Source organism: Oryctolagus cuniculus, chromosome 16 (genome assembly GCF_051225735.1).
Source record: "Oryctolagus cuniculus isolate XC-2025 breed Fujian yellow rabbit chromosome 16, ASM5122573v1, whole genome shotgun sequence".
In the NCBI taxonomy this organism is placed as follows: domain Eukaryota; kingdom Metazoa; phylum Chordata; class Mammalia; order Lagomorpha; family Leporidae; genus Oryctolagus; species Oryctolagus cuniculus.
The window spans coordinates 55,079,830-55,102,141 of record NC_142882.1 but is presented as its reverse complement, the minus strand read 5'-3'; the positions used below and the strand labels follow the sequence as shown (position 1 = coordinate 55,102,141).

Below are 22,312 nucleotides of genomic sequence, written 5' to 3'. Positions count from 1 at the left end.
TCTTTCTTTCTTTGAGAGGCAGAGTTACAGACAGAGGGAGAGACAGACAGAAAGGTCTTCCATTCCCTGGTTCACTCCCCAAATGGCAGCAACAGCTGGAGCTGGGCCTATGGGAAGCCAAGAGCCAGGAGCTTTTTCTGGACCTCCCACATGGGGAGCACTCCCAAGCACTTGGGCCATCTTTTACTGCTTTCCCAGGCCATGGTAGAGAGCTGGATAGGAAGAGGTGGAGCCAGTTCTTGAACTGGTGCCTGTAATGGGATGCCACCACTGCAGGCAGTGGCTTAGCTCACTATGTTACAGCAACAACTTTTATTTATTAATTTTTTAAATATTTTATTTATTTGAGAGGCAGGGTTATAGACAGAGGGAGAGACAGAGAAAAGTCTGCCTTTCAAATAAATAAAATAGATCTTTTTAAAAAAAGAATTTGGGGCTGGCCCTGTGGTGCAGTATTTTAAAGCCCCAGCCTGCAGCGTCGGGATCCAATATGGGTGCCTGTTCAAATCCCAGCTGCTCCACTTCCATTAGCTTCCTGCTAATGTGCCTGGGAAAACAGCAGAGGATGGCCCAAGTGCTTGGGCACCTGCACCCACATGAGAGACCTGAAAGAAGCTCTTGGCTCCTGGCTTTGGCCTGGTCCAGCCCCAGTTGTTGTGGCCATTTGGGGAGTAAACCAGCAGGTGGAAGTTCTCTGCAGAGGCAGAGAGAAAGAGAGTGAGAGAGAGAATCTTCCATCTGCTAGTTCACTCCCCAAATGGCTACAATGGCCAGAGCTGAGCCAGGCCGAAGTCAGGAGCCAGGAGCTTCTTCCAGTCTCTTAGGTGGATGCAGGGGCCCAAGCACTTTGATCATGTTCTGCTACTTTCCCAGGAGCATTATCAGGAAGCTGGGTCAGAAGTGGAGCAACCAGGACTTGATATGGGATGCCAGCACTGCAGGTGGTGCCAACCCCAATCATTATATTCTTAGAATTGCATCTTTGAACTATATTGGATGTTAAAAGCCAATTAAAATTTTAAAAATAAAAATCTTAAAATAAAAAAAAAATCTTTAAGGAAGTAAGAGTAAGTTTGGTTTCATATACTGGTGACCAGTGTCTGGAGCTATGTTTCCTAAAACTTTACACATTTTAAATGTAAGACAATAAAAATCTATAGGAGTTATGGTAAAATACATTATATTGTTAAGAATGTATTACTAGGGGCCGGTACTGTGGCATAGCGGATAAGGCCACCGCCTGCAGTGCCAGCATCCCATATGGAAACTGGTTTGAGTCCCTGCAGCTCCACTTCTGATTCAGCTCTCTGCTGTGTCCTGGGAAGGCAGTAGAAGATGGCCCAAGCCGTTGGGCCCCTGTACCCACATGGGAGACCCAGAAAGAAGCTTCTGGCTCCCGGCTTTGGATCGGCGCAGCTCTGGCTGTTGTGGCCATTTGAGGAGTGAACCAGCAGATGGAAGACCTCTTTCTCTTTCTCTCTGCCTCTACCTCTCTATAACCCTGCCTTTCAAATAAATAAATAAATCTTAAAAAAAAAGTATTACTAGTACAAGTTTTAGCTGGTATTGACAAAAACCCTGAAATAACAATGGTGTAAATACTACATTAATGTATTTTCTTTCTTATTTATGTTTAGTATTGTGGGCAACAGGCCAGGGCCCAACATCAACAGGGACCAGCCTCCTTCTGTTTTGTTGGTTCATCATCCTCAATATCCAGCTTCCCCTTTGAGGTCCAGGATGGCTGCTTGAACTCCAGCTATCAAGTTCTCATTTCAGCCACCAGGTAGAAAGCGAGAAATAGGCACTTCCCTTCTCTCAACAACACTTTACAGAAATTGTACTCATTACATCTACTTATATACCATCAGCCAGAAATTAGTCATATAGCTGTATCTAGTTGCTCCAGAGTCTGGAGGATGTAATCTTTATTGTAAATAGCTCAACAAAAAATTGTGTATCCTTTTACAAGGAAGAAGGGAAGAAGGAATGCTGAAGTAAAATAGCAGCCATCTAATAAGCTCTTGTCTGCAGGAACTGGGTCTTCTAAAGGCATGTGCTCTCTGAAGGTAAACTACACCAAAGAACAAGAAGAGGAGACACAAGGAGAAAGAGAAAGAGGGTCTGTGATCAAGGGAAGCGGGGAACTGCTGTGGTGAGGGCTCCTGGATGCAGTCTGAAGACAGCGCCACTCTTAGCTCTACGATTAATCCTGCCTTCTTATCAGCAGGTGGAGGGCCGTCTGGCAGCTAATGCAAAGACCTGCGGTGAGTTTCCAGTACATAGATTTACTCTGCAGGTTCAAGATCTGTGGGATCTAATTAAATTTTTGTGGGATCTAATTAAATTCTCAGTATTTTAAACATAGCTTCTTATTTTGATTTCGCTTATAACTAGCTAGAGAATCTTAGAAAAATTCCTTTACTGTCCTTAGTCTTAGTTTGATTACCCATGAAATGTAACATTTTTCTGGACTTGCAATCCCCAAAGTGTGTGTCTGGATGTCTTGGGGGTGCTGCAATAAGCTAACAAGGATGTTGTGGGCTACTTAAAATTTAAAATTTAATTAAAATTTAAAATTTTGCAAAGAACAATGATACTTAACATCTTTTAGACACCAGGAAAACAATAGCTTTAGAGAGTTAACGCGTTATGTCTTTTCTTTGCAAAGCTGGATTTTGGGCTACTGCTGTGGTGAAAAGCAAGTACTATGAAAATCAGTAAAGAACAAGAAAGGAGGATGGTTGTATCCAGTTTGGGTCCAAGGTTTTAGATGTGCATTTTTGAACAAGTTTATGTATCTTGCATATAATTGTGGTTAAGAATTAAATAAATTATGTTTTTCTTTTAATTTAATTTATGTGCTTTTAAAAACACCTCCTAAGTTGTTAGTTCATGAATACAAGAATGTTTGTACCTGGGGCCGGCGCTGTGGCGCAGTGGATTAATGCCCTGGCCTGAAGCATCAGCATCCCATATGGGCGCCAGTTCGAGACCCGGCTGCTCCGCTTCCTGTCCAGCTCTCTGCTATGGCCTGGGAAAGCTGTAGAAGATGGCTCAAGTCCTTGGGCCCCTGTACCCACATGAGGGACCAGGAAGAAGCTCCTGGCTCCTGGCTTTGGATTGCCGTTGCGGCCATCTGGGGAGTGAACCATCGGATGGAAGACCTCTCTCTCTGCCTCTCCTCTCTCTGTGTAACTCTTTCAAATAAATAAATAAATCTTTAAAAAAAAAAAAAAAGAATGTTTGTACCTAAACACTTAATGACTGGGATTGTTAGTCATTACTTTTGGACTACAGGTTACTGTGAAAAATGACCTGGGAAGGTTTAAGCATTTCTGGATTAGATAATCTTTAAGATATTCCTAAATTGCCTGATTGTACAACAGCTTCCATTCCCAGAGCCATTCCTAGAATATGGTTGATAGGCTGATACCTTGGGACCTGAATGTTGCAGGAAAGCAAAAGCTAGGGCACGACAGAGGAGTAGCCAGGGCTGCTGTGAACTTCCAAGAAGAAGGAAGCCAGTTTCTAACAACTTTTACACAACAGTGTATTAGAAGCCTGTCCCTCTTTGACCCCAAGTTGGATCACCTTAGGGGAGTCCGGGCCCCAAAGATTTTCAAACGTAGAGTCAAGTTACTAGCTGTCAATGATATCCATCTCTTGCTAAAGTTACTGCCTTACTGGGTCAGGAGATAGATTCTCAGCCAAGGGACTGAGCAGAGATTTGTTCCTGGCAAGCTCAAGTGAAAGTTGGAATACATTTTCATATGATATTATGAATATTTTATATAGTTTAACTGGTCCAATTTTTAGCATCTGTCAAATATGCAAGGATATATGAGTGTTTGTGACATTCAGATTTTTTGGCTTCCTGTGGGAAAAATACCCAAGTGACTGACCAACGTTTTTTCTTGGAAATGCGTGGTAAACAAACTCATTGCATTGTCAGAGCTTTCTTATAGCACCTTTCCCAAATTCTATTAACTGTATGAAAGAAGGCAAGTTCCTCAGAGCAAGCAATCAACCAAAACTCTGGGAAAATCAAACACGCTTTAATGTTCAGATATGCTGACTGATTAGAAAAAGAAACTGTATTTATATCAAGAAAGTTTTGGTTGGTTTGATGAAAATAATAATGAGTTGCTAAGTTGCTGCAAGTTCAAGAAGCATTCCTTTGAACTGGTTTCTCAATCATGCAGGAACCCATCCTGAGTATAGAGACTGCCTTCTTGTATACAGCAGTTTAATTGGAGAAGAAATAAGAAAAGTAGGTGTCTTTTCTCCAGATCATTCATATAATGCCCAGGAGATTCAGCAATCCTAAGTAGACACAAATGCACAACAAATACTTTATAAAGAAGTTTTTTTTTAATAGGGAGAACTTAGTTTTTTTTTTTAATTAGATTTTTATTTATTTATTTGAAAGGCCAGGTTACAGAGAGAGCTCTTCCATCTGCTGGTTTACTCCCCAAATGGTCACAACCTTTAGGTCTGGGCCGGGCGGAAGCCAAGATCCAGGAGCTTTTTCTGGGTCTCTCGTGTGGGTGCAGGGCCCCAAACTTGGGCCATCTTTTGCTGCTTTCCCAGGCCATTAGTGGGGAGCTGGGTTAGAAGTGGAACAGCTGGGACATGAATCAGCACCCATATGGGATCCTGGCATCTCAGGCAATGGGTTAACCTGCTACATCACAATGCTGGCCTCAAGGCAAATACTTTTGATGTAACCATCCTGCTGTTTCTGATTCTGGGTTTGAATTTTGAGTGTTATAAGCATCTATTTTAAATATACACAAGTGGCATTTAGATTATGACCCCTAGGATTTTTATTTACAATTGTTTTCCTAGGTGATTGTATTTCTTTTGATATTTACATTAAAGCTAGTATTTTCTTACACTAAGGAGAATGATATGAAAGTTTAATAATTAGATCTGCAGGTATCTTGTTATACATTTAAAATGTTTATATGTCCCCTTTGTGCTGTTCTCTTTACATACTGCAATCTCTGTCATTTACTTTGCTGTGCCTAGTTTTGTCTTCTGCAAAGTGCTAAAAATGACATTGGCTGAAAATAGTACATCTCCCATACACCATGTCTCAAAATTTCACATTCTTAGGACTCGAGGGTTCAATATGAAGCCAGATGGCAATATATTTTACTCCCTGGATGCAGGCTTCCTGAACCCTTTTCTTTCAAGTATTTTCCTCCTGGAAATGTCTTGCTTAGATTTAGAGCGAGATCTAAATTGCTACTGGGAATATAAAGGCTTTGTGTGCTGTGATAGGATTAGAGGAGGTAAAGTGTGTGACCAGGAGAACAATCCTGAGTATGCGCTGCATACTGTCTTGCCACATTCACTTGGATGCCGTTATTTACAAGTCTGAGTTTTTCAACATTGCAGAAGAAATGGTGTAGTCAGCAATTTGCATGAGTAAACGTTTCTGGTGTTGCTGTCTCTGCCTCCACCTGCTTGCCCCTTGTGTCTCTAACTGCCTGCCTCTACTGACTTTAATAACGTTAACAATTAATGTTTCTGTTGGACATCTGTGGATGCCAAAAGCCAAAAATTCCCCAAACACATCATAAACTAGAAACCGTTGTCTGAGGTTATTGGGTCCTGGAAAGAGAGTGGTGGAGTAATGATTACCTTAATCCTGGGGTGCTGCAGAACCCCCAAAAATGTAGGCCTTATTTTCAACAAAGCAATAGCATGCATGAAGAAATTATTATAAATATCACCCAAGGAGGCTTTCCCTAAAGGAAAGCTTAGTGAAGTGTACTAAGGCTAAAATGGTGTTTAAAAAGCAGCTAATTTGGGGCTAGCATTGTGGTGTAGCAGGTTATGCTGGCAACCGGCAATGCCAGAATTCCGTATGGGTGCCATTTCCTGTCTTGGTGGCTCCATTTCTGATCCAGCTCCCTATTAATGGCCTGGGAAAGCATTGGAAGATGGCCCAAATGCTTGGGCCCCCGCCACCCACGTGGGAGACCTGGATGAAGCTCCTGGCTTCTGGCTTTGGCCTGGCCCAGTCCTGGCTTTGCAGCCATTTGGGGAGAGAATCAGTGGATGGAAGATCTGTCTCTCCTTCTCTTTCTGTGACTCTTTCAAATACATAAGTAAATCTTTAAAAAAAATTTTTTTTTTAAAAGAATGCAGCTCATTCACTACAAAGATTTTGAATTGGATTCTGCTAGTATCAGTAAGAACTTCATTACAAATCCCAGGAGCCCCGGATGTAAAAACTTCCACTATTTGGGGATTGATCAAGATTACACCATCAGATTCGCCCTCTTTTTGCTGTGTGAGTTTGTTCAATGCTTTGCTTTCTTGGCTCACTCTCTGGGGTCTGCCTGTTTTTCCTCATTCTCCACTGTGTCTTTAGACAGTGCTGTCTCTGGCAGCAGGCTGGGTAAATCATCAACTGCATGCTGATGAGCTGGTCTGTCTTCTTCTGCCAGATGAAATCAGGACAGCTTTGAGGTTGAGAAAAGGAGAGGGTGGTCTGTGCGGTGACCTCCCACCTTCCGTTCCTTTTCATTCATCTGCAACTTTTTCCATTCCAGTCTCCTCTTTGTGTCCCTAGTTTAGGACACTTTCTTTTCTTCTTTTCTGCCAGGAACATACCTGTCACATTGTCCTGTCAACTTATTTTCTTGCTTTTTACTGATCTTGCTTTGTGTTCTTTAAAAAAAAAAAACACTGTAAGTCACAACCTAATGAAAATGTTAAGGGAGTTCCAATGTAAGGTAGAAAGTCTATTCGTTCATGTTCTGAAGCAAGAACCGATATTTACCAATTCAATTTTCATCTAAGATCGTAAAACACAAGAAAAAGAAGACTTATGTGGTAGCATTTCCCAAAGTTGTTTTGAGAAGCATATTCTAAAACTTTTTTTTAAAGATTTATTTATTTATTTGAAAGGCAGAGTTAGAGAGAGGCAGAGGCAGAGAGAGAGAGAAAGAGAGAGAGAGAGAGGTCTGCCATCGCTGGTTCACTCTCCAGATGGCTGCAACAGCCAAAGCTGGGCCATCTTGTACTTCTTTCCCAGGCCGTAGCAGAGAGCTGGATTGGAAGTGGAGCTGCTAGGACTTAACCCAGTGTCCACATGGGATGCCGGCACAGCAGGCAGCAGCTTCACCAGCTACGCCACAGCGCTGGCCCCTCTAAAACTTCCACTGTGCTGTGTGCACTGTAGAGGAGGATAGCATGTGCTTCCTTGTCTCCAGAGGATTTTCAACAGAGGACTGTCTTCCAGGAACACGTGCTTGGAAATGTCATGTTCCATTTTCCTAGAGCTGATAGTTCAGCTTTATATATAATTTGATAACTAGTCATAATTTCAAAGAACCACATACTTCACATCTTTTTCATATTGATCTTTGTGAGGTGGGTGTTTAGCCTAGTAATTTAGGTGCTTGTTGGGATCCCATATCCTATATTAGGGTACTTTGGTTCAAGTCTTGGCTCTGCTCCCAATTCTAGCTTCCCGCTAATGTGCACACTGGGAGGTAGCAGGTGATGGCTCACGTAGTAGAGTCTGGCACCCACATGGGAGACCTGCACTGAATTACTGGCTCCCAGCTTTGGCCTAGCCAAGCCTCATCCATTGTAGGCATTTAGGGAGTGAACAAGGGAACAAGAGCTTGGCCTTTTTTTGTCTATCTCTTGTCTTTCTATCTCTTCTGCCTTGCAAATAAATAAAAAATTAATGATTATTAATTAATAATTAATAAAAACATTGATTTTTATGGATAAAGTTGACAATTTGAATATACTTAAACAATTAACATCCTATAAATCTTTAAATATCTATGTAGATAGGAAACCTTATTCCAATTTTATCTTCATATTTACAATCACAAGTGTAGAAAAAGGTGTGGCAAGAGTTTAGCTTTTTTTCTAATCTTATTTATTTACTGTTTTATGTCTCATAGGAAGAAGTATCTGAAATCATGGATACAAGCATTGAATATTACTTGCCAATATGAGTCTTGTGACTTGTCAATATTTCAGAACATTGCTCTTGGGGCTGAGCATGTCACATTAGTATACAATGAAGCCTCCTTTCTCACCCAAAATCTGTTCTGCATCATGACTATGCCCCAGTCAAGGCCCCAGTCATCAACTTTAAACCCGCAAGGTCACCTGGTCATCTTGTGATTACAACAGCAGCTTTGCTGCTTGTAATTGTCCTACAGCTGTGGCAGGTCAATGGAAAAATGTTCTTTAAACACCATAAGCATCTGATTGTGCAATACCTAAATGAGTGTCATTGATTATTCACATTGCTGGCTGGTCAAAGCTGGGGAAGTAATTAGGGCTTTTTGTGTGGATTATCCACTGAGAAAAGGTCAAATAACTACAAGCAGTGCCAGAAGAGAGAAGCCACCAAGGACCGCAGCATCCGTGATCAGTTAAGAAATGCTAAGGCAAGGCTTAATAATGATGTGCTTATGCCAGGTTCTGCAGAATGTGATCATTCTGTCATAGAAATCCAATGGAGCATGAGTGATGGCTACTTTTTCCCTGGAAGCTCTGCTTCAGGTCCCTGACGCCCATCAAACAGGTTTGTCAGGAAAACTAGACAGAGAAGAATTTAAAAAGCAGGGCTTTCCCCCTACATTTTCTTTAAATCAAGACCAGGGGACTTATGGCTAGCAACCATTCTTTTAGTGCCTCCCTTTGAAGCACTACAATAATTTATATTTTTGGATAAAATATCCCATCAAATGGCCCATAATATGGAGACTTAAGACCATTAATTTGCTGATTAAAATTAGGAGCTTGGAATAAAATCAATTCTAGGCCACGGTTTTATTTATAGTAATATATTGCTGGAAACATGTTTCAGTTTGGTATTTCTTCTATATCCACTTAGTCATATTTGGGGCCAACTTTATCTTCAATCATGCTTGAGCTTTTTTTAAAGATTTATTTACTTATTTGAAAATCAGAGTTATATACAGAGAGAAGAGAAGCAGAGAGAGAGGTCTTCCATTCACTGGTTCACTCCCCAGATGGCTGCAATGGCTGGAGCTGGGCTGATCTGAAGCCAAGAGCCAGGAGCTTCTTCCGGGTCTCCCATGCGGGTACAGGGGCCCAACCACTTAGGCCATCTTCTGCTGCTTCCTCAGGAACATTGGCAAGGAGCTGGATGGGAAGTGGAGCAGCCAGGACTCAAACTGGCACCCATATGGGATGCTGGCACTGCAGGCGATGGCTTTACTGGCTACGCCACAGCGCTGGCCCTCATGCTTGAGATTCTAAGGTTAAGTCTTCATGGTTTTAATTTTTTTTTTTTCTGAACAACAGTGCTTTATTGATACAAAGGTTAGTTTAAATGGATACAAAATTGCCGTGTAAAGTATGTGTTTTCAAAATACATTTCTGTAAGTAGAAATTCTCGTAGTAAAAGAACAATTATCTGGTAGCAAAGGTGTATGTTTAGGTCTGGGGAGCACAGGGACATGGTCACTGGTCAGAGCAGCCCTCCCACCTGCGTCCTGTGGCCGCCTGTCCCGCAAGCACTCACGTGACACTCAGGGACACACACAGGGTTCGACACTCAATACCTGCAAATCCTTTTTCCCCCTAGAGCTGTCTCCTGCAGAGTTAACCCCATGGATGCACTCAGAAGTCACGGAACACATTTTCTGTAAAAATGTCTCGCACAGACTCAACATCCAGCTGCGGACTCTCACAGTGATGCAGCAGGAAGGGGCAAAGCTGGGGAGAGTCAGGCCGTCACTTTCAAAGCCGAATCGTAAAGCCTTGAAGTACCCTCTCCGTCTCCATAAATAAAAACACTAAACCAGCATCCACTCCCTCCACACCTATCTCCCTGCATCTGTCACTTTCTGGGTCCAATTTGTCCTTAGTAGAAATTGGGGGCGGGGAGCAACCCTTGGTGTGTCCTACAGTTGAGAGAGGAGGAAAAGGCGAGAAAGGTGAGGGGTGTGGCCACAGTGCCCTGAGAACAGACAGGGTATGGCTGCACCACAGGTGCCTCTGAACAGCCTACACCACAGATTTCAGATGTTGAGACAGAAACAGAACTCCAAACCACTAGCTTACTCCTCAAAAGCCCTGCTAAGGCTGGGCTCCAGTCAAAGCCAGAAGCAAGGTGCTCAGTCCAGGTCTCGCATTACCTAAGCCATCACTCTTGTCTTTTCAAAGGATCTGCATTAGCAGGAAGCTGGAGCCTGGAGCCAATCTCAGGCACTCCAGCAGGGGTTGTGGGCCACACGTGGAGATGATTTATCACAGCGAGCAGCAAAAGACAAGGCCTAAGAACAGATGAGACCACAGCCAGCACTGGGTTCTCTCATCACAAAACCACTCAAAAAGCCAGCTGAGCAAAATCCCAATCAGGAATACCAGGCAGGTAAAACTTGGGTGTCACGGGGCTGAGCCCTTTGGGGCAGAACAAGACTGGGTTCAGGGGGACCCCAACCAAAGGAAGAGAACTCTGGGTGCTAAGCTGGGTCTTCGGCATCAGCCATGACACAAATGCACAGAAGTGCAGCATCAAACAGAAAACAGGTTTCTGTAACAAGTCAACTGCCACCTTTCCTTTAAACCTGTTAATTTAATGGAGTAAAAACCGTTTAGTGACTCTGTGTACTTAGGGATTGTAGTTGCGACATGAAGGCCAGAGCCTGTAGTTTTACTTTGGTTTTCTATAACATGGTTTTAATTTAAATTACTGGTTTTTATTTAACTGAAGATTATATGGGAAAGCCACTGGTGCAGCTCTTTCTCGTCCAGGTATAAATGAAGCGCCTATGGGGCCAGCATTGTGATGCAGTGGATTAAGCTGCTGCCCACAACACTGGCATCCTGTATGAGCACCAGTTTGAGTGCCAGCTGCTCTACTTCTGATCCAGATTCCTGCTAATGTGCCTGGGAAAGCAGCAGAAGATGGCTCAAGTATTTGAGCCCTTGCACCCACATGGGAGACCTAGATGGAGTTCCAGGCTCCTGGCTTTGGCCTAGCCCATCCCTGGTCATTGTAATCATTTGGGGAATCAACCACCTCTCTCTGTCACTCTACCTTTCAAATAAATAAATAAAAAATATTTTCAAATAAATAAATAAATCTAAAAAAAATTTAGCACCTGATATCAGGTTTGAGAAGACATTAGGGAAATGGTATTTGGAAGGTGAGTGGTTGGTTGGGGGTACCCAAAGTAAATGTGCTTCTTTGTTTTAAACTTATTTGAAAGGCAGAGAGTCAGTGTCTGAACATCTGGGAGCCAAGAACTCAAAGTAGGTCTCCCACATGGGTGGCAGGAAGCCAACAACTTGAGCTACCACCCTCTGCCTCCCACAGCATGCTCTAGCACAAAGCTGGGATTCAGAGTGGAGCTAGGACTAAACCTAGGCACTCTGATGTGGGATACATGTATTTTCCAAGTGATGTCTTAACCCTTGCTCCAAACACCTGCCCTCCAAAACAAATGTTCCTGCGTTACTTCCTGACTGTGCATGGAATTAGAATAGTTGTGTAAAAATACTGAGTAGTAATTGAGAGTAACTTTGCGAAAGTTCAAATCTTGATTCCTCCACTTACTGTGTGATAACTAGAAAACTGACTTACTGTTTTAGTCTTGGTAGGGGGTGGACAGAATGTTAAAAAAACAGTCTTTTATCAGAAGCCAGCAAAATGGTAGGTAGGAGATGACTAACTGAGGAAACAAAGAGTGAAATCCCGGTGTCACGTAGTGCAGACCTGCCGTGCCTGCTAAGCCCTGGGAGCTGGAAGCAGTGACCTCCGCAGAGGCAAGGCCTGCTGGATGAGGCACTGCGTGCTCTGGCCTCCCTTGTCCTTCCTCCTGCCCTCTTGGAGTTCTCCGCTCCCATCATCTGCAAGACTGAGGTCATGTTTGATTACAGCTTAGGGAGGATCTGATTTCTGAAAACCAGACTGAAGAAACTCCAAACCTAATGGTGGGATTTAATGGTGGGATTTCAGGCACAGCAGCAGACAGGAAGTACTTTGGAGCGGAAACTCCTAACTCAGTGTTCTGGTGGAGCACCACCCTTTTTCCCCTATTCTTGCCCCTTGTCGCTGTTGGAAGTGTCCTGAGGTGACAGAAAGAACTGTGATGGGAATAAAACAAGGTGGTGGATGTGAAAAACCAGGGCAGTGTGTTTTGTGCTCAAAGGCTGACGGGAAGTGTGCGATGGTGCTCGAAGCCCGGGAAAGACAGGGAATTGGATCTCAACACATTGACATTTCTGTCTCTGAGGTGTCATTTTCACATTCTGCAAGTTCCAGATGATAGACTTGTGAGAGTTGTTGGTTATTCTGTGTGAGTTCTCTCCCACTGATCATTTAAATGAGGGATTGTCTTCTTTTCCCCTTTAGGCAAAGGATTAATTGTTGAAAGTAAAGACGGTGTATATAGTGGCTCTGAAAGCCAGAGTATCTCAAGAACATTACAGTGACATTTTTATACATTTTGTAACAAAACAATTCTCAGTGCTCAGCAATAAGAGGAAAAGAAAATGGAATCAAGTGGTTTAAACAATGAAAAAGTAAAAAATCCATAATTCAGATTGCCATTATCTTTACCGAAGAATGTGTTTAAAGGGCAAGCAAAATTTTTTTGTTTCACTCATAAACAGGATGAAAACAATTTTGTATTTCCTCTTTGCATTACTGCAACATATGAGGAGAATGCTTTCCTAAGGGCAGAGCTTGTCTCAGACTTTTTTGGACAACAGCAGGAGCTTCGTAAAGTGGTATTTAGCCACCTCTATACCTGGTGCTTGGGCTCCTGTACCTGAATGGGAGACCTGGAGGAAGCTCCTGGCTCCTGGCTTCAGATTGGCGCAGCTCCGGCCGTTGCGGCCAACTGGGGAATGAACCAGTGGGTGGAAGACCTTTCTCTCTCTCTGTATAACTCATTCAAGTAAATAAACAAATCTTTTTTTTTTTTTTTAAAGAAAGGCAGAGTAACAGAGAGGCAGAGGCAGAGAGAGAGAGAGAGAGAGAGAGAGAGAGAGGTCTTCCATCAGCTGTTTCACTCTCCAGATGGCCATAACGGCTGGAGCTACGCCAATCCGAAGCTGGGAGTCAGGAGTTTCTTCTGGGTCTCCCACATGGGTGTAGGGGCCCAAGGACTTGGGCCATCCTCTACTGCTTTCCCAGGCCATAGCAGAGAGCTGGATCAGAGGTGGAGCAGCCAGAACTTGAACCAGCACCCATATGGGATGCTGGCACTGCAGGCTTTACCCGCTATGCCACAGCGCCTGCCCTTCTTCTTTAAATTTCCACAGAACTTAGCACAACTCCTGATACAGGACAGAAACTCCAAAATATTTGTAAAGGGAGTAAATAGCTACATATTGAAGGAATCACAGCCCCGGCCCCTTCATCCAAGTCTTCATAGCTGGTACGTGGCAGAGCTTTGAGCCTTCAGGGGGAGAACTGATGTAAAGGTATTCTGAAATGTTGTCAAACAGTGTCCATATGTAAAGCACTAGAATACCAGTGACAGTTACTGCTTATGGCAGCTGATGTCGGAGGGAGTCTGAGGCTAGAACAGGCTTCTGTGTAGCAGGAGATGCGACAGGAAAAGATGGCTTGTGTACACAGTTGGTTTAATCCTCCTGACTAAGGAACCCAAATGGTTACACAACTTCAGCATACATTTTGCATCATAAATATGACTGTGTCAAAAATGATAGAGTGGTGTCTGTTTATGTCTCTTTGAATGACATGTAGCAGAGAGAGAAAGAAAGAAGAACAAGTAGGTGAGAGACTGTATTTGATTTTTACCATTCTGCTTCACCTATGTTTTCAATTTATAAACCATTTGGATGCAAAATACTTACTGCAGTACATGACTCCCACCTTTTATGTTAGAGCAGCTGAGCAACACGCTGCCTTGTCGTGGTTGATAATTAGAAACTTTGTTCAAATAAAGCCAATTTTAAAATAAAATGGCATGGGGGCCCACGTTGTGGCGTAGTGGGTAAAGCCACCACCTGCAGAGCCGGCATCCAACATGGGCACTGGTTCAAGTCCCGGGTGCTCTACTTCCAATCCAGCTCTCTGCTATGGCCTTGGGAAAGCAGTAGAAGATGGCCCAAGTCCTTGGGCCCCTGCACTCATGCAGGGGGAGACCTGGAAGAAGCTCCTGGCTCCTGACTCCTGGCTTTGGATTGGCTCAGCTCTGGCCATTGCAGCCATTTGGGGATTGAACCAGCAAATGGAAGACTTTCGCTGTCTCTCTCTGTCTCTCTCTTTCTCTGCCTCTGCCTCTTTGTGACTCTGCCTTTCAAACAAAATAAATAAATCTTTTAAAAAATGGCATGAATCCCATCTCAGGTCATTCAAGTAGAGGTAAGAAATAAGGAAAGTACCATATACAATGTATTTGACTGTGAGAAACAGAAAATTCATCTTTAGAGATCTGAAAAATTGGGGCTTTGTATTTCTTTTTTCTTTTTTTTAAAGATTTATTTACTTATTTCAGAGGTAGAACTACAGAAAGAGAGAGGGAGAGACAGAGAGAAAGGTCTTCCATCTGCTGGGTCACTCACCAAATGGCTGCAAAGGCCGAAACCAGGGGCCAGACGTTTCTTCCCAGTCTCCCATGCGGGTGCAGGGGCCCAAGCACTTGGGCAATCTCCACTGCTTTACCAGACCATTGCAGAGAGATGGATCGGAAAGGGAACAGCCTGGACTCAAACAGGTGCCAATATGGGATGCTGGTGCCGCAGGTGGAGGCTTAGCCTACCACGCCACAGCACTGGCCTCCTTCTTATTTCTTATAAAACAAGAAGTCTGGAGGAGGTATCTCCCTGTGCTGGTTTAGTGAGCTAATGCTTACAGAGCCAACTGCTCTTCATTTTCCTGAACAGAATATAGTTATGGCTTCAGCCTCCACATCCCGGTTGAGAACAGGAAGGAAGACCTGTGGAGACTTTCTTCCTATGCAGTATTCTTTCTATTTAGGAAGAGAACCTTCTTGTGCCACCACTGCAGTCTTACATGGTTCTTTTCCTTCTCACTGTAAACTGAAGATAAAGGGTCCTTCAGTCAATATGCAGTCCATTGCTTTTGGTTGTCTCCCATCCACTTTTTCCTTTTCTCTCAGATGCCAGAGTCTTGTAAGAATCTATGGAAAAAAACTAGCTAACATTATTGGCCTTTGGATACTATCCATATCACCCTTATAATTGGAAAACTACAATTGACCTTCCTAGCCTGTTGGTATATCACTCAGAAGCTGTGGACTGCTCCAAATTCCCCAATTATGAGCTACCAGCCCACCATTTTGTTCTTCCATTCTCGGTAAGCTCGGTTTCAACATCCCTGTCGCTTTTATGATGTTTTTTTGGAGTGTTCTGGAAAAGGCTGCTAGATATAGTATAAGCCGACTCGAGTCACAGACCTGGTAAGTGGCAAGACCAGGTCTTGACTTGAGTTTAGCTGTTTAATCTCTCTGAACAGAGGAGGAAAGTGGGGATGGAGAGGGCTGATGTGCATATCAGGACGGGATCTGAATCCTCCTGGTAACCTTGCTGCAGCCTGTATCACAATACCCTGATGTAACACCAGCAGGAGTGTTTTCATGTTCGCAGGACTGCTTGTGTTTAGAGGCCCAAGCAGGTTCTTGTGACTTCTCCCAATAAAAGCCACACTGGCTCTCAGATAAATTTTAATGATGTGGGGAAATCTTTATTTACCAAGTATTGCTTTGGTCTGGGGTCCTGGGGTTCATCTGACTAACACCTTCATAGAGAATAATGACGTGGAAATCTCATGTTTATCATGCATCATGAAGGAGTTATAAGATGAAACACATCTATTTGAATGTCTTTTTTTTTTGTCCTGATTTTGTTTCTTGGGTATTTTTGTTGAAGCTGAAAAACTTTCTCTGAGCTGTAAGTGACCTTGACAAAAATTGGCTTTGCTCTACAAATGTTTTAAAGTTATAGCGGTCAGATGGACACACCTGATTAATATTTTTTTCACACCTAATTCTCTGCTGTTTATTTTAACTTGCGTAACATGCTTGCATTAGCGTGTGCTGACTCTAACTGCCAGTGGAGCATTATGTAGTAATTTTTTTTATGGCAGTCTTCATACAAAAGTAATTCATGGTATGGTTTGAGCCAAGTTAGCGCACTGAAAACTAAAAGGACTTTTGTTTATTCAAGATTGAACTGGAGGAAGACTCCAGGGCAGTGCCCTCCAGTGCCAAGCAATGAACCAATCTAAACACTCTGTCATCATTATGTACAAACACCAGTTAATCAGTGCTCTGATGGAAAACTGCATAAAGAAGCTGGAAGAATTCTTTTTTCCTTTTATTTTTTTCCATAGGATCTAAAAGCACATGAGATTTTGCCAAATACAGTCAAATACAGTCTTGTATTTGCTGGCTTATTAACTTAGGAATGAAAGAATAACCTATTTTTGGAGGATTTTCTATGTATTTGATCTTTTGTTGAAATAAAGTTCTTTTTGCATCATGTTCAAGTACTGTGGAATTGGGAAGGATAGTGAGGGAAGAATTTAGCCATGTTGTTACAGGGTATGTGTTTGCCCTTGTTCTCACACTAATTTTCCTTATAGAGGAGTACATTTGAATTTACCATATGTATTTAAAGAACTTTTGTTCCATATGGAAAGTTCAGCTCATATGTAGAATAAAAATTTCCATTTTGCATGCTTATACATCCAAGTGTGCAAAGACTGATTCAATAGCTAATGGAACAAACAATGTTTTTTTTTTTTTTTCAAAAGGTTACCCACAGTGCCAAAACTAGCTGTGAATTACCTTTGTGATGTTGATGTATAGCAGAAATTTGTAATTATACCTAACAAGTTTTTTTTTTTTTTTTTTTTGACAGGCAGAGTGGACAGTGAGAGAGAGAGACAGAGGGAAAGGGCTTCCTTTGCCGTTGGTTCACCCTCCAATGGCCGCCGCGGCTGGCGCGCTGCGGCCTGTGCACTGCGGCCTGTGCACTGCGCTGATCCGATGGCAGGAGCCAGGTACTTATGCTGGTCTCCCATGGGGTGCAGGGCCCAAGCACTTGGGCCATCTTCCACTGCACTCCCTGGCCACAGCAGAGAGCTGGCCTGGAAGAGGGGCAACTGGGACAGAATCCGGCGCCCTGACCGGGACTAGAACCCGGTGTGCCGGCGCCGCAAGGTGGAGGATTAGCCTAGTGAGCCATGGTGCCGGCCACCTAACAAGTCTTAATTTAAAGTACTTTGTCTCCCAAATGTTCTCTAATATAGTGAATTAACCTATAGCATAACTAATATTATCAGAGTGACAACACGTATATTCTTTCACAGGAAGCTACCCACTCAAACAGTAAACTATATTCAGGTTTGAAGAAGCCACTTGGTGATTGGTGATTAAGATGCTTACTTATAGAGAGAAGCTTCAGATAATCTTTGGTATAAGAACAGAAGTCCACTTAAGTGGCAACATTCAAAGAACAGATTATAGCTCCCTGCTAATATATCTGGTAAAGCAGTGGAAGATGATCCAAGTACTTGGGCCCCTGCCACCCACATGGAAGACCTGGATAGAGTTCCAGGCTATTGGCTTTGGCCTGGCTCAGCCCTGGCCATTGTGGCCATTTAAGGAGTGAACTAGTGGAAATAGAAGATCTGTCTCTCTAACTCTGCCTTTCAAATAAATAAAAATAAATCTTTTTTTAAAAACATGTTAAAATTTCTTCATCTTTGAAAATGTTCTAAAATTGAATTGTGATGATTATTGTACAACTCTATCCCATTATGTGTGAAAGGAGTATCAAAATCACCAACTTCTAAAAAAAAGAATGAAAAGTAGCAAATCTGAAAACCTAGAATTTTGAGACATGTTATGGACCAATATCTGCCTTTCCATGTCCAAGAGTTTCTTTTGTGGGAATATGAATAAGAAAAAAATAAGGTATTTCTCTTAAACACCTTCAAAGGTAATTATTAAACTATTTTGGGTGCTCTTATTTAGTTAAACTCTATGCATAAAATTTTAGGAATTTTTAAAAGATTTATTTATTTGTTTAAAAGAGTTAGAGAGTCCAGCACTGCAGCTCACTAGGCTAATCCTCCGCCTTGCGGTGCCGGCACACTGGGTTCTAGTCCTGGTTGGGGCGCCGGATTCTGTCCCGGTTGCTCCTCTTCCAGGCCAGCTCTCTGCTGTGGCCAGGGAGTGCAGTGGAGGATGGCCCAAGTGCTTGGGCCCTGCACCCCATGGGAGACCAGCATAAGTACCTGGCTCCTGCCATCGGATCAGCGCAGTGCACAGGCCGCAGCGCGCCAGCCGCGGCGGCCATTGGAGGGTGAACTAACGGCAAAGGAAGCCCTTTCTCTCTGTCTCTCTCTCTCTCACTGTCCACTCTGCCTGTCAAAAAAAAAAAAAAAAAAAAAAAGAGTTACAGAGAGAGGCATGGAGAGACAGAGACAGAGATCTTCCATCTGCTGATTCACTCCCCAAATGGCCACAACAGCCAGGGCTATGCTGGGCTGAAGCCAGGAGCCAGGAGCTTCTTCCAGTCTCCCAGGTGGGTGCAAGGACCCAAGCACTTGGGTCATCTTCTGCGGCTTTCCCAGGCAGATCAGAAGTGGAACAGCCGGGACTCAAACAGGCGATCTTAAAGGGTTCAGGCATCACAGGTACCAGCTTAACCTGCTATACCATAACACTAGCCCCAGGAATTCTTTTTTTTTTTTTTTTTTTTTTTTTTATTTGACAGGTAGAGTTATAGACAGTGAAAGAGAGAGACAGAGAGAAAGGTCTTCCTTCCATTGGTTCACTCCCCAAATGACTGCTACGGCCTGCGCTGCGCTGAACCAAAGCCAGGAGCCAGGTGCTTCCTCCTGGTCTCCGATGCAGGTGCAGGGGCCCAAGCACTTGGACCATCCTCCACTGCCCTCCCAGGCCACAGCAGAGAGCTGGACTGAAAGTGGAGCAACCGGGACTAGAACCTGGCGCCCATATGGGATGCTGGTGCTACAGGCGGAGGATTAAATCCCAAGCAAGCCACAGCACCGGCCCAGGAATTTTTTAAAACAAAAATTTTTAAATAAAAAATAATGCCCCAATTTAGCAAAATATGGGTTGGATATGCTGGAAAGTTTATCCCACATCTAGTGCTAGAAAAGGAACAAGATGTGTGGATGGCATAGCTTTCCTGTCTTCCATAAGCTGTTCATTTGTTTGTCGAATCCGACCCTGTCCACATCCCATCAGCCTGCCCCACGGGTTCCATGCTCTCCGTCTCTCATGGTCCCCCTGCCTTCAGGTCAGTTTGCCCCCAGATGCTCAAGATGCTGAATACTGCTGTCTTCTGCTACCTTGAGCTCTGCTGGAGGGCTCTCCTCCCCACAGTAAAATTGAATGACTTCTCTTTTCTGAGAGTTCAGCAGAAAGTTTGCTATGATGTAAGGTTTTCAGACCTCTTGCTGGCTTTGATCCTTGCCTTGGATAACATTTTTTGAGCTTGTATAACAAATTAATCCTTAAAGCAACAACTCTGGGAAGTGGTTTTGACTGTTATTCCCATTTAGCTCTGGGGAAGCTGAGATCTAGATGGGTCATATCACTTTCCTGAGGATACACACATTCAGAAGTAGCTATTATCCAAGCTCACTAGTTCCATACAAAGCCAATGCTCTGAAATATTACTCTATGTTGCCTCTGTAGTAATAACGTTTATGGGCTGGCATTATGATAAGTAATTTAATAAAGTTTCTCATTCATTCATTTATTTATTTTATAAAAATTTATTTATTTGAAAAACACAGTGCCAGAGAGAGAGAGAGAGAGGAAAGACAGAGAGAGACTTGGAGAGTGAGCAAGCGAGCAAGCGAGAGATCCACTGGTTCACTCCCCAAATGGGCACCATATGGGATTCTGGCATTGCAAGTGGTGGCTTAATCCACTGTGCCACCATGCCAGCCCCAAAGTTTCTCACTTGTTAAACCAGTCCTAGAATATTAGTATCCACACTTTTGATCAGTTTCTTTCACTGTAAAACGATGTGTGATAGCAGTAACCGCATGCTGCCTTAGTGTTTCATCATGTCTGCGTCATAACCCTTATAATGATCTAATGGCTCACATCTTACTCCTCAACTAGAAAATGAGTGCTCTGAGAACTGGTCTTATTCACTCTTCTGTCCTCAGTACAAAGTGAAGCATCTGGCACCTGATAGGCAGTTATTAAATATTTGTAGAATGCATGAATCCGGCCGGCGCCGCGGCTCACTTGGCTAATCCTCTGCCTGCGGCACCGGCACCCCGGGTTCTAGTCCCGGTTGGGGCACCGGTCCTGTCCCAGTAGCTCCTCTTCCAGTCCAGCTCTCTGCTGTGGCCCAGGAAGGCAGTGGAGGATGGCCCAACTGCTTGGGCCCTGCACCCGCATGGGAGACCAGGAGGAAGCACCTGGCTCTAGGCTTCAGATCGGCACATCGCACTGGCTGTAGCAGCCATTTGAGGGGTGAACCAACAGAAAAGGAAGACCTTTCTCTCTCTCTCTCTCTCTCTCTCTCTCTCTCTAACTCTGCCTGTCAAAAAATAAAAATAGAAAAAATGCATGAATCCATGAATCCTCATTAGTACAGCACATGGTAGTATACATGACAGAGCCATGCAAACTTGTTATACAAACATATATGGTTAATAATAATCACCAGGGTCTGGTGTCGTGGAGCAGTTTAAGCCTCTGCTTGTGACACTGGGATCCCATAGCAGAGTGCTGGCTTGAGTCTTGGCTGTTTCACTTCTGATCCAGCTTCCTGCTGATGTGGCTGGGGAGGCAGTGGAAGTGGGCCCAAGCACTTGGGACCCTGCCACCCATGTGAGATAATCTGGAGTTCCTGGCTCTTGACCTCGATCTGGCCTGGCTGTGGCCATCTAGTGAGTGAGTCAGCAGATGGATCTCTCTTTCTCTCTCTCTGTTGCTATGCCCTTAAATAAATAAATAAATCTTTTAAAAACATCACCACTTTACTTATTAGGAAGTAAGATGTTCTTTTTCTGGATGAGATGTTCATTTTTACAGTGTCCTCTCTTTTTTCTTTACGATTTATTTATTTATTTGAAGGCAAAGTTGAGAAAGAGTGAGAGAGAGTGAGAGAGTGAGAGAGAGAATCTTCCATCTACTGGTTCACTCCCCAAGTGGCTGCAACAGGTAGGGCTGCACTGAGCGGAAGCCTGGAGCCTGGAACTCCATGCAGGTCTCTAACATAGGAGGCAGGGACCCGAGCACTTGGGCCATCTTCTGCTTTTTTTTCAGGCACATTAGCAGAGAACCAGACTGGAGCGCTCACATGGGAATCTGGCATTGCCCCGGAAGCTTAGCCTGCGGCCCAACGACAGTCCCTACAGTGGTCTCTGGACTCACTGCTCTTGCCTGCCTGTGCTCGTAGACTCCTTTCCAAATGTTGCCCAGCGAAGAGGAGACCACTTCTCTAGCAGCCCTACACTCTATTTAAAGGGCGTGTCTAATCTAATTTTTAAAAGTCTTAAGCCCCGCAGTTATAAATGCCAGGAACATTTGGATTTTATCTACAGAATAAACATGATGAACAAAGTGCAGATGTATCTGTGGAGAGCTGGAAGAGGCTCGGAGGACAGGCAAGTAGATCAGGACAAAGTGTTGCTAATGATTCCCCCGGATACTTTAAGAAGAGTGCAGAAGATCAATAGATCTACAGAACATTAATCCTTCTTGAAAGCGTGAGCATCCTGGATTTTATTTATTTAAGATTGATGCAATTGAGTTGTATGCTTGAGAATCTAATGGAGGAGAATCACAACATCTCTCGGGACAGCAGTCCCGTGGCAGCAGCGGCCCAGCTTTGGCGGTTCATTCTTTCTCCCTACGAAGGAGCTGGTAGATTCTCATAAATATTCTGAAGGCAGTTTGTCCAGTTTTAGGCCCTAACTTTCAACTGTTGGAGAAAGAAAAGGGAAATTCAATAACTCCTTCTGCATCAAAATAATGCATGTGAGCTTCATTTTAATGAAATCCCAGAGCCACAATGCCACCTAGTCAGTAACAGGTGTTCAATAAATGCTCTTTAAATAAATGGATGAAAATCTAAATTTGTGAAATAGATCAATAAAGATGTGATCATTTATAGTCCCGAAAGATCTATCTGCTTCTTTGCTTCAGAGTGCTGACTTTAAATATGGACCTTTTACACTAATATTAAGGCGTGAGAATGGGAGATTTTTCTTTCGAAGTTACTTAGTCCCTTTTCCCTTCTACAGGGTCATACCCCCCACCTCAGCAGCTTATCACTTTACCTATCAGATGTC

General features: G+C 43.5%; 1 long non-coding RNA gene across 1 annotated transcript in view; it reads left to right on the top strand.

The window, feature by feature from the left end:
- The window catches only part of LOC103349489 (uncharacterized), a 116,077-nt gene extending 112,837 nt beyond the window's left edge, over positions 1–3,240 (top strand). The window contains exon 5 of the long non-coding RNA XR_016222636.1: positions 2,035–3,240. This is a non-coding gene — a long non-coding RNA (uncharacterized LOC103349489). The remainder of the gene's footprint in view (positions 1–2,034) is intronic.
- Positions 3,241–22,312: the final 19,072 nt, after the last annotated feature.